The sequence below is a fragment of the Sarcophilus harrisii genome, chromosome 6 (assembly GCF_902635505.1).
Source record: "Sarcophilus harrisii chromosome 6, mSarHar1.11, whole genome shotgun sequence".
Lineage (NCBI taxonomy): Eukaryota > Metazoa > Chordata > Mammalia > Dasyuromorphia > Dasyuridae > Sarcophilus > Sarcophilus harrisii.
The window spans coordinates 219,173,298-219,190,196 of record NC_045431.1 but is presented as its reverse complement, the minus strand read 5'-3'; the positions used below and the strand labels follow the sequence as shown (position 1 = coordinate 219,190,196).

Sequence of the window (16,899 nt, the reverse complement as noted above, 5' to 3'; positions counted from 1 at the left end):
AAGCAAAACACAAATATATTAGCAGTACGGTATATATTTGGGAAAAAATTAAGTATATTTTGTGGAAATTCTTTTACAAAATATCTTTTAGGCAAATTTTATGAAAACATTTCTGAAGTGTTGTGAGATTTGAGTTTTGATTATCTCAGAACTATACAAATGCTTTCCTCAGCACAGCAAATATTTGGCTTAATTCTATTAGAAAATTGATTTGCATATACTTGAAAATCTTTTCTAATGAACAGACTGTAATGTCAACAGGAGTTGAAATTCTTTGTAGCTTTCTTTTCTTTTACTTTTACAAATAAAGCTCAAAGGCACAACTTCCAAGTAATTGGATTTCATTAGTTGTGATCTTGGTGATGGATAAATCATATAGAAACTTTAGCTCTATAAATACATAAAAGTATCAGAATAAATCATTCTAATGAAATTTCTTTCTAATACAAAATAATTATAAAATTTTATAGTAACTTTAATTAAAATTTTCATTTTTAATGTCTAGAGATGGTATTTAAATTACTTTGAAATTCTTATGCTTTTCTCTTAAATCCCATTATACTTCTCATGTTTATATGTAATAAAAATTTTAAGAAAAGTTTATTCTTGTGTAGACATTAATTTTTAATTGTAGAAAGACAAAACATTAAAACTTTTTTGTCTCTTCTAGGAAAAAAAATTAACTGAAAAAAAAATTCCTTAAAATGTGCTTTAGAATTGCATTAGCTTTTCAGGTGGAAAATTTTTGAAGTTCTTAGAAAATAACGGGAATAAGTAGGTAAAAAGTCATTTAGCTTTTGAGTAGGAACCTTACATCATTGCTCATGGTTGATATTTTGTTGTTTTAGTTTTTCTTACATCTAATTGAAAAGTCTGTCATTTGAGCTCATTTCCTTTATTCTGCCTATTTTAGGCAAAAATATTTTGCATCAAGCCAGGCATTCAGTTGCATGTTAAAAGTCTAGTTTCTCATGTAGACATTTTGCTGTCATGTAGGCATTACATTTGATTACTTGGCTTGAAATTCAGTACTTTTACTCAAAATTTTATATTATTTGTACATATTTATGCAAATAAAAGGAACCAAATTCATTACTTTGCCATTTATATTATTTTTAAATCCCAAAATGAAAATTATATAAATACATGATCACTAAATGTTTTCATTTATATATAGGGCAGTACATGTTTAATGCATGGATGCCAGAACTTGTAATCTTCATTTTTATCATTAATATATCTTGACAGACAATATGATACAGTAAATAGAGGTCTGGCCAAAATATCTAGAAGTCCTGCTTCTTATAAATATGACTTTCAGGATGTTATAACCTTGTAGGATCCTAGACAACTTTGTACAAATTAAGTTCCAGACAAGCTGAAAATTTTATTTTTAACAAATTTTAGTTATGCCAGCTAGAGTGTACCAAGTGTTTAATAAATGCTAATTGAAATTCAACCTTACTTGACAAAGTCATTAATTTTTTTCCTATGGATTCTTTCAGTTTTCACTTTTGAAATCCCTCTAGCAGCTCAAACTTCTTAGATATGAACCTAAATTGGATGTTTAATAACATTATGCAATTCATGAGACCATAACCTCTGATGTTTTTATTTATTTGACTTCCAAAGAAAAAAAATAAGTGACATGAGGTACATGTACATTGAAAAACTAAAATTTCTTCCAAGTAATATTCATGTTACTAAATATTTAATATTGTTTATTATTCCTCCCTCTGATATGATTTCATTTTTTTAAAAAACATAAGACTTTATGCTAAGTATTTATCTGATAGTAAGTTTTTAAAACAGGTTGTTATAATACTTTGATTTGAAATTGAATATTTCCAGAGAATATCAATCAGTCAATAGGATAAATCAGTCAATAGGATACAATTAAGAATTGACATTTTATTAAATAAAAAGTTAGATGCTAGTTCCTGTTTATAAAATTGTCAAGGAATTTTAGCCAACATTTCTAAAAATATTCTAAAATTTTTTAGCTGTTTCAATTCAATGCTAGTACTGTGTAGTTCAATTACATTTTCAAAGTGGGGAGATGTTTATAGTGGTCAATAGGACTTTACATTTATAGTTTATTCATTGTTATTGTAACATGTCTCAACTATTAAAGTAGTACATAAAACTAATATGAATTTAAACTAAAATTTTGTTATTTATTTTCTTTGACTTAGCGTTAATTATTACTTATAGGTTCCTAACTCAGCCTAGCTTTAAAAACTCCCTGTGTTTGCACTTCAGTACCCTCCCTCTATGACTAAAATGGATCATTCTCTGTCTTTGTTGAAATTAACGTGGCATCTTCTCCTTCATGAAGCTTTCCCTGAATCTCTTCATATCATGACCTCACATCCAGTGAGAACTGAGCCTTCAGGATACTTCTAATTCTTAATACTTTCTGAACACATTATATTTATGTTTCTTCCTCTGAATGATTTTTTTTTTTTTTTTTTTGGCTTGGAAAAGTCTTATTATAATTTAATTACCTTTTGTTTTTGATATTGATAATCAGAATTAACTTCATTTTACTTATGAGGAAAGAAGCACAAGTGATATAAGACAGGTGATATAACTTCTCCCAAGTCCCTTTTTGGCCTAAATATGTATTTTAGTTAAAATTGATTACCAACTAGAACAGTCATCCTGAGGAGCTTTAATGAGAAGTTTATTTGCATTAGGCTGAATTGCGAGTATGATCTAATAATAATAATAGATACAGCTTTTCGGTATAATACCATATTCAACTTTTGCCTCTCTTTCCCCAACCTATGACAGAGGGTGGCATTTCTTGCCAATGCCAGTCTTTTTCCTTGTGTACTTGATCCTGTTCTTTCCTGTTCTTTTCTTTTTTTCAGCAGATTAAAACCATAATCATTTTCACACATTCCCAAGTCTCCCCATTCCTAAAAATCCTTTACGATGTGCCACAGTACCTTGTGCTATCATCCTGTAGTCCTCCCTTTTTCAACTAAATTCCTTTAAAAAACTGTCTACACTTATTTTTTCCACTTCTCAAATTATCTTTGCAATCTGGCTTCTGATCTTATAATTTAATTAAAATTGTTTTTTCCAAAGTTACTAATTCTCTCTTAATTGCCGGATCTGATATGGTCTTTCCTTAGTCTTAGGGCTGCATATCTCTTTCTTCCGAGTATTTTCTCCTTTCTGGATTTTCTCTTTTTTCTCCTCTTACCTGCTAAGCATTGTTTCTCCTTTCCTGACTTTATCCATATCACAGTTGTGATTTCCCAAAGCTAGGTCTAGGCCCTCTTTTTCCTCTACTTTCTTTGTTTTGGTAACCTCATTGTCTCCCATGGGCGTAATTATTATCTCTATATACATGACTTGCCTATCTATATATCTGGCCCTTACCTCTCCCCAGATTGTCATTCTTAATCTGGAGCCTCCTTTTAAAATTTCAAATTGACTGTTCTTGAGGCATCTTAAAGTGAACATGTACAAAAGTGGATTCTTCATTTTTACCCAAAATTCTCCTTCCCTCTTCCAAAGTTCCCTACTTCTGTCAAAAGCACCAATATCTTTCAGTCTCCCAGGTTCACAACTTTAGGTATCATCCTTGATTTCCTCATTTTCCCTTACCTCACATATGTATGTGGTTGTTAGATCTTATCATTTATATATCCTTAACATCTCTTGGATTTTCTCCTTTCTCACCATTCACACTACCTTAATGGTGAGCCTTTAGTTCCAGCCCTCATTGCTTCTCACCTCCATTATTGCAACAGCCTTTTGATTGGTCTCCCTGTCACAAGTGTCACCACTCTAGTCTATCCTATACCATACAGCCAAAGTAATTTTCCTCATGTGGATATTTGATCCTGACATTCTCTCTTCAACTCTTCCTTATAGAGTCCCTCTCTTCCTTTATGAGTCAGCCCAAGTGCCATCTTCTTCAAAAAGTTTTCTTATTCCTAATATTAACTGTCTGTTGAAGGCTTAACAGTCTGCATTTCCTGACCACTGAATATTTCTAGAATAAATTTAAAAACTCATTCCTACTTTTTTCTAAGGCACTAATTCGTAACTTGGGCTTCATGAATAGATTTCAGTGGCCTATGACCTAGCATGGGAAACAAATCACATTTATTTCAATATACTTTATTTCCTTTGTAATCCTAAGCATTTTATTCATTTAAAATTATTTTGAGAAAGGGTCATCAAGCTTCATCTGACTGCCAAAGGGGTTTATAACAAAATAAGTTAAGGACTCCTGTTGTAGGGAACAAATTTGTAACATTCCCTATATGTTGGGTTGATTAAAAAGAAGCAGGGTCAGGAAATCACTGGAATGCCAATGAATAAACTTGTCCTTGTTAGTCATTACCACAGCTTCTGGGAGGTGTATCATAGAGATAGGGTCATGGTAAAATTTTGTTGTTTAAAGTTACAGTCTGAACAAACAACTAGTTACCTCACAAATACCCAAGAATGCTGGAAAAGGAATATTGGTTTCTGTTTATGAAACTTGATCTACATTAGATGTCCATCTCCAGGGATTTCCCAGCCTCACCGTCAACCACATTAATTTCTTTAGCTTTATATGAAATGTTCAGTAGACTTTAGCAAGTTTGTGACGGAGAAAGTATCTATGGCATTACCATGATAGTAAAATATCTCCATAAACTTTTTTAATTGAACCATCAAAATATATTCTACATATAATTGTGTTTTCTTACTTTTGGTTGTAATTAATGTTTTTATACTTGGAACCAGAAAAGGAATCTTAGGTCTTTTAAACTCAGAAGTTACTAACAATGTGTCAGTCTGAATGTATGTGTGTGTGTGTGTGTGTAATATATTATTAAGCTCAATATAATCGGTGATAACTTAAAGAGAAAAGAACCCTGAAATTGAAGCCAGGAGACATATTTAAATACAGACTCTTGAACATGAACAAATTACTCACTGATCATCTGTTGCCTCATCAACATAAAAGTATTACACTGAAGAAAGCTTTGGATCTAGAGTCAAAAAGACCCGAGTTCAAATTCTGCCTCAGACACTGATTATATGATCCTGGGCAAGTCACTTAATTTCTCAGCCTCAGTTTCCTCATCTGCAAAATGGATCAATAACATCTACCTCCCAGGATTGTTGTGAGGATCAAAGGATGTAAAATTTATAAAGTATTTTGCAAACCTTTAAGTGGTATATAAATGCTAGGTGGTATTATTAATCTTTTAGGTGTTTGGCTAATGTTTAGATGACATGAAAATTAGAGAAAATTAAATTTCAGTTTGTATGGTAAACATTAACTTTAATAGGAATCAAGATTAAGCAAGAAAACTTCCTCTCTAAACAATTTCAAAATCTGTTTCTTGTCTCTGATAAATAATTTCTCATCTATAAGCATTTGCTTGGTTTTTCACAATGATGTAGGAGAATATATTTGTGTAGCTAGTATACATTTTTACATCCTCTGGATGTTCACCCTTCTCAGAATTCTGAAAGTATGTCTCATACTAACTTTTTACTTTCAATATTGTGATATGTAAAATATCTTAAAACTGTATATATCAAATATATGGTATGAGGAAGATGTAATTTAGGAATTAAGTGTTAAATTGGAATATATATATAAACTTATGAAATCTCTTAGCCTTGAAATTCCAATTTAATTAATAGTTTTAGTCCATAGCCTATATTTCCTTCTTGCCAGTTAGTGATGTCCTTTTTTTTTTTTTTTTTTTTTTTGTTGTTGTTGTTGTTGTTGTTGTTTACAAAAAAGAATTATAGGAAAAGTAAGTTTTGTTTCTGCCTGATGTGGATGATCTAGAATGTAGTCATAATCCTAGCAATACTCCTACACTAAATGATTTAGGAAGTTTTTGCTAAATAGATTGAATTGTCATTTTAAAAGGAATGATGATTTCAAAAAGAACTATTTACAAGTATATGTATGCACATATTTATGGACAGTTAGGATCATTGGATCATAGATTCAGAGCCAGGAGTTAAGCAATATCTATTCCAACCTATTCTACAAATGAAGAGAGGAGATCAACTGAGTGACTTGCCTGAGGACAGTCACACAAATAATAAATATAGTCAAGGCAGGGTTTGAATTGAAGTTAAAATACAGTTATATACAATTCAATATCTCGGTAATTTTAAAAGATGGAGAAGGTTAAAAATGGAGGCTAATATGAACATATTGATTCTTAAAAGACAATAAAAAAGTAGAGATTTAACAATTTAGAATGAATATATAACCGAGGCAACAAACATGTTTTCACATTGTGTGGAATATCTGGTGTTTATCAGATTTCTTACATTAATTTCAAAGATATGTTTTGACCAAGTTGAAAGAAATTGATGAATGGAATTGGAGCATAATTTAGATAAATGAAATTAGAATTCATCAACATTATGATCAATTCTTTATTCAAGTTTTAAACATGAACCTGTTCCTCTCACATGCTCCCCAAATCTATAGCAGGGGAAAGTAGTTCTTTTAAGAACAGAATACATTTAGGAAGTGGTAAAATACATTATAAAAAGACCATGAGGTCAAATCACAAATTGTGTTTTCTTGACTAAGAACTTGATATGAATGAATTAAAATTAGGGTTATAAATTGCCCAGTAGAATAGTGCAAACATTATTTTTGACCTATAAATTGTACTGGTAACAGTCTATGTTTGTAAGGTGGTTTTGGTGAGACATTTTATTTTAAAGGAGAAGATACTTGGTATTCAAGTTTTGCAAAATGAGTTTTAAAAGCTCTCAGTCAATCCTGACTTTCTTTTGCTTCACACTCGATTCCCCAATATCCAATTAGTTACCAGATCTTGTAGATTTATTTTGTCTGACCCCCTTTTCCATGCCCTTCGAGTTCATATCACCTCTTTTCCCAATTCAAGACTTATCATATTTGGACTGGACAGCTTCACCCTCTCTGCATCCAGTCTCTCCCTTCTTCAATACATCGTCTACAAGGCTCTCAAGATAATATTGCTAAAACCAATTTGAGTAAGTCACTACCTTACTCAAAAATCTTTATTTGTTCCCAGTAGCTTTAGGACAAATACAAAGTAATTGGGGTCTTTTATGGCATGAGAGGCAATAAGCAGGGAGAAACAGACAAGGTCTCATATCGAAGGTAGTGCTTGAGCTGCACCTTGGAGGAAACTAGAGATTGTAAGAAGATAAGCAGGGCATACATTCGAGAGTGGGGGATGGCCCATGCGAAGAAGGAGTGTCCCAGATGAAGAACTGGAGTCTAGTCTGGCTTCCTGAAGGGAGGGAGCCTGAGAAAGATAAGCCAGAAAGACAGATTGGCCCCCTATTGTAAAAAACCTTAAGGGTTAAGCCAAGGAGGCAAGAGAGAACCACTTGAGGTTATTGAGTGACATGGTCAGACCTATGCTTTAACCCTTGGCAGTGGTATTGACTTTGTATTAGAGAAGGGAGATATTTGGACAGAACCAATTAAACTATTCAATTGTCCAGGTGATGGATGAGAGCATTAACTCCAGTGATGTGTTGAGTGGAGAGGAGAGGATGGATGTGAGAGAGGTTGCTGAAGGACAATCAGTTAGATTTGGTTCCTGAGTAGGTACGTGAGGTAAGTAGAAATGAGGAATTAGGAGGACCAGGTTTCCAAATGAGTGTGATGAGAGGATAGTGGTACCCTCAACAGAAATACTAGAGTACAGAAAAGGAGATGAGTTTGATCAGGGGAGAAATTATATGTTCTGTTTTGGGCCATAATAGCAAGCATTGATATGATGCTTTTTAAGGACCCATTTGGTCCTCACAACAACCCTGGGAGGTAGTTGCTATTATTATTCCCATTTTACAGATGAGCTACTGAGACCAATAGAGGTTAAGTAACTTACCCAGTATTACATAGTTTATAAGTCTCAGGTTTTTCTAACACCAAGTCCAGTACCAGCTATTGTACATCTGTTTGCTAAGATAGTGCATTCAAGATGACTACGAGACATGCAGTTTGAAGTCCTCAGAAGACAGTTGCTAATGTGTGACTGGAGCTCATGAAAAGGACCACAACTGAGTATGTATAGATTTGTGAATCATCTGCAAAGAAATTAAAACTGAACGATGGGAATTGATGAAGCCACCAAGAGATCCCAGGACAGATTTGGGAAATATCTACATATGGATAATGAGCCAGCAAAGAAGTCTGAAGAGCAGACAGGTAGGAGAATCAAGAAAGTATTATCATGAAAACCTAGGGGAAAAATATTTAGGACGAGAATGTGATCAACACTGTCAAGTACAGAAGAGAAAAGTTGAATAAAAAAAGACTGATAAGATTTATCAATTAAGAAATCATTAATAACTTTTGGGAAAGCAATTTTAGTTGAGTGATGAGGTTGGAAGCAGACTTCATGAGGTTGAAAATGAGAGGAGAGGAGGTGGAATGAGTTTCAAGTTCCCTTCTATGAAGGTTTTCAAATAGAAGGTAAATTTATATTTATACACACACACAATACACACTATCTGAAGGGCTTTGATGTGGTTAAAGATTCTATACTCCCAACCCTGCTCTGCTAGTTTCCACAAGGTACAGTTAGGAGCAATAGGTAGAAGTTACAGAAAGATTTAACTGTAAGGCAAAACTTCCTAATAACAAGAGCCATTTAAAAATTAATGGACTGCTTCATCAAAGATAGTGAATTTTCTCACCCAAAGTCATTAAGCAAAAATTGGATGATCAGTTTGTTGGTGTGTGATGGGGAAGATTCAGGTACTGGTTAGATTACATGGCCTCTGCTATTTGTGAATTTGTGAGAATAAAGAGATCATATATTAATATATGGAATGCCAATTTTACCTCTACCAACTTCACTATTACCACCATCTTTCGGTTTAGTTATAAAGGATGCATAACATAGTGGACAATTAATTACCTAATGCTCAGAAAGTAAAATGAAATTTTGAATTTAGCAAATATATATCCCATTCAAATTCGCTGATAATTACCCCAAAAAAACTGATAAAAGGAAATTTGTTGAATAAAGATATATTCATTGATTTCATGTTTTATGCAAGTACTTTTATGTTATTTAAGAGGGAGAATTTTATCAACATTGAAAATTAAAGAATAAACAATTGTATTATATTAGAAAGTATATTTGTATATGAGGGGTTGGGTAAATTAATGATCTATTTCCTTGAATATCATTTAGGCTATCAAATAGAAAATTTGTGTATTCAGATTAATGGTTTGCAAATATATTTTTTGTGATACCCTCAGGTATTAACATTTTGAAGCGTGACAAAAGATTAAGCTCCAAAAACTTTTAAGAATTTATTGATAGAGGTATTTCAAATCAAAGGAATCTTCCCCAAATTCAAATAAAAAAATTTTTTTCCTACTAGAATTTTCAAGATTATTTTTGAAAGTTAACATTTTCCTTGTTTTGAAATGCTATATAATAATGAGAAAGTTTACATACTTATACAATAATATTGATCTGAAGAAACTAATGCCCACCTAAATTGTTTATTGTATATAATACTAACACATAGACCAAGTACAAGGCAATTAGTGAAATGGAGTATTGTCAAGCTTCATAGTCATTCATATTGAAAGTGTACCTTAGGTATTAAAATAATCATTTTTGTTTATTTACAATACCAAGTGTACAGGCAGTTGTTTGATTTCATTTGGTTAGGTATGCAAGGTCAAGAGCATTAGGATTTTTTTTTTTTTTTGTCTTTAAGTACTTTAAAATCGGAACAGTTAAATCTGCGGGGAGGGGGGTGGAAATCTGGTATTTAGTGACTCTACTGAAATTACTCTCTCGGGACTGATTTTTTTTCTTCTCAATTCCAATTATTACAATTAAGAATGAGTTCTTAACCTTATAAAAATATAAAAAAAACTTTCCCTCAAAACTGATTCCTTCTTATATCTTTAACTCTGCTTCTTTGATTAATTCAGTCTATTATGCTGATATTTTAAAAATGTATAATATCTTGAACTCCAGTCCTATACTTAGAATTTCTAATTAGACATTTTCCATTTTGTTGTGTCATTATCACCTGAAATCCATCACATTAAAAATTTTGCTTATCTCCCTAATACTAGCTCCTGTTACTCAATTTCATAAGTTAATTTAATTTAATTATGTATTCAAAGTCATGTAGGAGGAAAGTGAAATTTGATCTTAATTCAATTAAAAGTATAGCTCACAGTCTGTAAATTGATGCTCACTTAAATGAAATGTACCATCTCAAATCAACATTGTCTGCTGTGTGCTAGGCACTGGGAATACATAGATAATACAGACAATTGGAAGTTTAGAGAAAGGATATATTTGAGAGGAAAATAAATTCTATTTTGGACATGTTGAATTTGAGATGTCTACATAACATCCAGTTGGAAATATTCAACAAGCAGTTGGTGAGATGGGATGGGATATCATTAAAATTGGGACTAGCTATATTGACCTAGGAGATCTGTATTCAGAAGGCGTTGATGAGATCAACAAGAGAGAGTATAATGTAAAAAGAAAAGAGAAGCCACTGATGAATAGAAAGTTAGTGAAATTTTATGGACTAGTTTTTAAGCCAAAAATGATTCATCTGAAAACATTTGAAAATGAATTGTTAGGATCATAAATTGTATTTTTAAGCTCCCCATTATTGACTAAAAATCCCATTTGAGTAATTTCTAAAGTAAAAAAAATTATTAACTGATCAAATTGTAGTATAGTAGAAAAGCACTGAATTTGAAAGGTTAATCTAAAATGTATAATTTTTAGAAACAATCCATTAATGCTGTTACTGTTTTATTTAGGCTAAGTGTGATTTGTTCCAGTTAGTGAAGAGATTGAAAGTCAATGACATTTTAAATTTCATATATCCATTTAACATAGGTAAAGGAGCAGACACCATTGCCTAGATAAGTAAAATATTCAATACTGTACAATATTACTTTGTACAGCTTTTCAAATTGTAATTCAAATGATATGTCTAGTCTTTTTATATGTGTGTATGCATACACATATGCATATATTTTATATACAGATACATGTGTGGGGGCATATATCTAATTTCTAAATTGGATTTTTTAAACTACCTTTTAACAAAAATCTATTTGTAGGAGCTTATTTAAATAGCTGAACTTTGTGTGAATTAGAAATTTTTAGGGTATACAATTTAATTCTTTTAGAGATTTAAAAGTTGCATATTTATATAAATTGCTTAATTCATTTCAAATAAAGACAATAATAGCAATCTTTAAGAATAATGAAAATGAAAAAAGTAAAGTGTAATAAATTGAGGAGAAAAGTTGATATTTCTTATTAACTTCAGATGCCAGATAGGAGATAACCTTCATTGCCCTCCAATACAACTTCCTCATTAGTGATGAGAATGAGACTGAGGTCCTTAGGTGTCTTGCTCAAGTTCATACAGAATTAATAGAGCCACATTATGAAACACTATTCTTCTGATGACAAATACATTTTTCTTTGCAGTGTACCACACTGTATTAGCTATACTATGCTTTACGTGATTCTCATTTAATCTTGACCATGGCCCCTTTGATAAAGGTATTACCATTTTATAGATGAAGAAACAGGCTGAAAAAGGTTACTTGTCCAAGTACAGACAATTATTAAATATTGCAAGGTGATTAAAGACATTAAAAAATCACCTTTCCTAGATATTGTATTAGTCACTTAACAATTATTAAGTGATAAGCACTAGATTAAGCTAAGACAAAACAATCTCTGTTCTCTGGGAACTTTATCTTTTAACATGATCTTAAATTTGAAAATGTTTTCTTTCTCTCTCTCTCTTTTTTTTTTTTTTTTTTTTTGGCTGAGGCAATTGGCATTAATTGACTTGCCCAGGATCACACAGCTAGTAAGTGTTACGCATCTGGGTCAAATTTGAACTCAGGTCCTCCTGACTTCAGGGCTGGTGCTCTATCCATTGCACCACCTAGTTGCTCCTTAAGATGTTTTCTTTAAAAATTTAAGGATGATAAATATTACTCAAAATGCTAGAATGTGGCATATCAGAGTTTTTAAAAATTCCTTTTGCACTGAAAATTATGATTTCATGGGAGTTTATATTAAGTCTATGAAATAAATAGCTATGTCCTGGGAGTAAATTATGATTTATTTTTCATAGAACTGGATCTTTATAACTCAGATTTTCATGCAAAGAGCAGAGCAAATAAAATGATGCTGTATTCTTTTCATTTTAAAATAATTCTTGGGGCAATTAAGTGGCGCAGTAGATAGAGTACCAGCTCTGAAGTCAGGAGGACCTGAGTTCAAATCTTTACTCAGACACTTAACACTTATTAGCTGTGTGACTTTGGGCAAGTCACTTAACCCCAATTGCATCAGCCAAAACAAAAAAAATGGGGGCAGTATTTCTTGTACTGCTTCTGTCACAGGTTAAAATAATTCTTGATATTCCTGGGTAAAATGGATGATACTCCAGTAAGACACCAGCCTATACTTAAGTAAGACAATATTTGGTTAGGTATAGATTTTTTATGTCTTTCAAAAATAAAGTACAAATTCCACCATCTGCAAGAAAATGCATTATATATATTAAGTTCACATGAAAACTTAAGTTGCAAAAGACAATTTTTCATCATTTAGGTTAGGGAACCATTGTGAATTTTAACTGACCCACAAGTCATGAATCACTTTTAAGACATGAGGAACATTATTTGAGTTCATTTGAAATTATAAAATACTTTATTCTACTTAAAAAGATAAACCTTATTTCAAATTAATCACAATCTTAACATTTTTGTTTAAGATATAAAAACTAATGAACTAAAACTTTTTTCCCCCTCAAAGTGAAATACTTGATTTTTGGCCAATGCATTAAAACTTGGATATTTTTGAAAAAGTAATTTCTGAAATGAGCTTAAATTAAGCCTTCTATCTCATTCTTTTTTCACTTTAGGAACCTCCCAGATACTTATGAAAAGAGCAAATGATGAAGTTTTATGAGATATTATCATTTTATATGTATATGTGATTTTTAAAATAAAGTATTCCTTTTTTTTTTCTGTCTTAGAAGGTATACAATGGTACTGTTTAAGTGCCTTGCAGTAATTATCTAGACAAACTTAGTTTGAGTAATAAATTAGCATATTCATCTGTATTAGCATTTCTATCAATGAGAAATATTTCAAGATATTATGATACACACTGTTAAGTTTACAATAATGTTTTTAAATGGCATTTCCTATTGGTACTATTCATTAATTGATTGAGATTTAGCATAGAGCTAAAGGTAGATTTGTGATATAATAATTTAGGGTTTATTAAATACTTTACAAATATAATCTCATTCGAGACTTCTTTTAATTTTAAATAAGTTTACCTCATTGAGAGGTAGATACTATTATTAACCCCATGAAGAAACTGAGACAAGCAGGAGACAAAATTACATAATCCATAGTCTCATAGCTAGTAAAAATCTGAGGCTGGATTTGAAATCAGATTTTCTTTACTGCAGACTTAGTTGTCTATTAACTGTGTCTGGTATAATGAAAACCCAGAACAGAAAAGATATCAAAGAGGAGAAGATGTTCAAAAGTAGTAGTTATCTCAGAATGAATGAAGACTGAGAAAAATCCACCAGAGCTATTAGTCATGGGTATCTTTGGAGAAAGTAGGCTCGGTTGAGTAATGAAGTCAACTGCCAGCTATAAATTATTGAGGACATGAGACAGTCTTCCATTTTATATAGTAAAAATTATAGAAGCATTATTACAGGATTATACTACCATCAATCAATCTACAAGTATTGATTAAACGCCTACTATATGCAGTCACTGCTAGTTACAGGGAAACCAAAGAATAAAGCAATTTTTTATATTTGTTAAATATATTCTAGTAGGGAAGGCAACAAGTGCATATTTTAAAAGATACAGATAGATATAAAGTGAACAAATACAAACATATTCAGTATAATTTCGGGAAAAGAGCAGTAGTAACTTTGGGGATCAGAAATGGCATTTTGCAAAAGGCAGTGCTTGAGCTGTATTTTGGAGAAAGGAATTCAGTGAGGAAGAGTTGAGGAAAGAATTCATTCTAGGCATCTGAGACAGGCTGTGTAAAGGAATTGGAGAAGGGAGATGAATTGTCATGTGAGGAAGAGAGAGGAGATCAATTTGGCTGGATTTCAAAAGCCGGAAGCAGGGAGAATAATATCTGAGGAGGCAGATAGATTGGGACCAGATCATGAAGGCTCTTAGTAGCTAACTAGAGTAGTTTATATTTTTTCCTACAGACAATTAGGTGCAAATGGGGTTGATCAATTTAGAAGTGACAATGATCATATCTGTGCTTAAGAAAAATTACCTTTGGCAACAGAATTTAGGATGGATTGATGTGACTTGAGACAAAGCTGTTGAAATTTTATCTAGACAAGAGACAGTAGCTTGTGAGAAGGGATTGGACACAAGATGTTGTAAGGAAAGAAATGGCCAGATCTGGCAGTTGCATTCATAACAAAGAAAAGAGAGGAGTCAACACAGGAAGAATGGTGGTATCCTCTACAGAGATGGGGAAGTTTGGAAGAAGTGAGGATTTCTAAAGGGTGAAATGTTCAAAAGGCAGGTGGGGATGCAAGGCTGAAGCTCAGGGGAGAGACTTGGGTTGGTAATATATAGATAGATAAAAATAGAGATGTAGAGATCTATGTTATGAATGAATGAGCTTTTATTAAGTGCTTACTATTCTAGGGATGTTGGCTTAGAGATGATAATTAAATAAGAGATAGCATGTAGAGGGTTCCTCATCCTTGGAAGGAGATTTTGTGGAGTAAGCTGTTGTGTGATGTAAAGGAGATGAAGAAGGAATGGTTAACAAATAGGAGGAAACTTGAGAGAAAGGAAGGGTTAAGGAGAGGATGAAATATCTAGAAAGAAAAAATGGTCATCAGATAGATCAAAATGAATGAGTGAGAAAAGACTATAAGATTTGGCGATTAAGAAATCATGGGTAACATGAAAAGAACAGTGTCTGTTGAGTGATGAGGTCAGGAATTAGCTTGCAAAGCATTTAAGAATTGGTGAACCAAGAAGAAATGAAGGTGACAAGTGTAGACACCTTTTTCAAATAATTTAGCTAGGAAAGAGTAGAGCTACAGGATAATGACTAGTGAAGGTCATTTAAGAATAGAGTTGCCTTGGGTATGTTTGAGGCAGTAGAGAGAGGATAAAGACATGAGAGGACTGTTTGAGGTTGTAATCTACTAAAGAAGAGAGGATGGGGTCAACTTTGTCATCAATTGAAGTTGGGGGAAAGAGTGGGATTTAATGTCAATAGATTTAGAAATTAGGAAAATAGAGTACTAGGGTATTCATTTAATATTCTCCATTTGCTCAATAAAGTAGGAGGTATGGTCCTCATCTGAAAAGGAGGGAGAGACATGGGATGCTTAAGGAACAAAGAGCAAGTTTGAAATTAACTTCAATGGAGAATGAGCTAAGGATTCATTTAAAGGGAATAAAAAGACCACTGTGCTGCAGAGAGAGCCTAGTGGAAGGTGGATAACATGAATTTATAACGGGAAACCAGCTGGGAGACTTCCTTCAGCTTTGTTCAGTAGCCCATGAAGAGAAGTGGAAGAAGGAGAATCAGTTGTCTTGTTGAAAATGATTGTGAATGGTCATGATTGAGGTATTTTACATTTCTAGAAGGGTGGTGGGTTGGGTTTGTCAGAGCAGGGGCTGTGCTTAGGAATGCCTTCCTCAGAAAGCATCTTGATTCGGTGAGATCCCTGAGGAGTGCTGGGGTGGGATTGGTGTATATATAGTGTCACCAAACATTGTACTTGTACCCAGAACTTAAACCTTAACCTCTGACTTTCTCATACAAGGAAGCTGAAAAACATTTGTCACCATAACTGCAGAAATTTGGTAAGAAGTCACAAAATATGATATTTGCAGACTGCCTATCAGTTGTTTCAGTTGCACTGGGCTTTTCATCACCCCAGGTCACAGTTGGCAAGGGTCCGAGGCCAGATTTGAATTGAGGCCTTCCTGATTCCAGGTCTGCTACCACCACAACAAATGTTAGATTTGAAAACTATCCACAATCCCATTTGATGTCTTTATCTTATTAACCTCAAAGCTTATAGCATTGGAAACACAATATCGGAGATAATTCTAATGTGTATAGAAGAATTGCACATGTTTAACATATATTAGATCAATTGCCATCTAGGGGAGGGCTAGGGGAAAGGGAGGGAAAAAAATTAGAACACAAGGTTTTATAAGGGTGAATGTTGAAAACTATCCATGTATATATTTTGAAAATAAAAAACTTTAATTTATAAAAAAAGATAAATTTTATAGCTTTAATAGAGATAAGTCTCCATTACTAAAGTATAAAGACCTGACAGTGATATTCATTAACTGCCAGTCCAACTCTCTAATAATTGAATTCATATGCTGTAACACATATATATATTCAGAAACTCATTGAAATTAATCTTAGTTTCTTACTCGATGATTTCATTCCATCACTCCATTTGCAGCTACTTGGTAAAGACGACACTTAAATCAAATAGTACCTTCTTTACACATTTCAAATTAGTCTTTTATCAGGTGGTCGGTTTTCTTACAGATTCCTTTTTGGTTTAGGGGCTGTGGAGTTAGCATTCTGTATAAGTTGTGAGGTTCCTTCAGAGCTGGAGGCTTGGACTAACTGTGCTTTGTCTCAAGACACCAGAATTTAGGGTACATTGTTAGTACTTGTACTTCTTCAGCAGGACAAAATAACTGAGCTTAATGCCTAGTTCTTAGCAAGTATGATTGCTTAAAATAAAAAGCTACCCAATGGACTTTCCCTTAGTGATGGCTGCACTTATCCTTGTTCCTTCCCTGGTAACATCTTC

General features: G+C 32.7%; 1 protein-coding gene across 1 annotated transcript in view; it reads left to right on the top strand.

Moving 5' to 3' along the window:
* The window catches only part of CSTF3 (cleavage stimulation factor subunit 3), a 74,976-nt gene that overhangs the window by 37,955 nt on the left and 20,122 nt on the right, over positions 1–16,899 (top strand). The window lies entirely within an intron of this gene.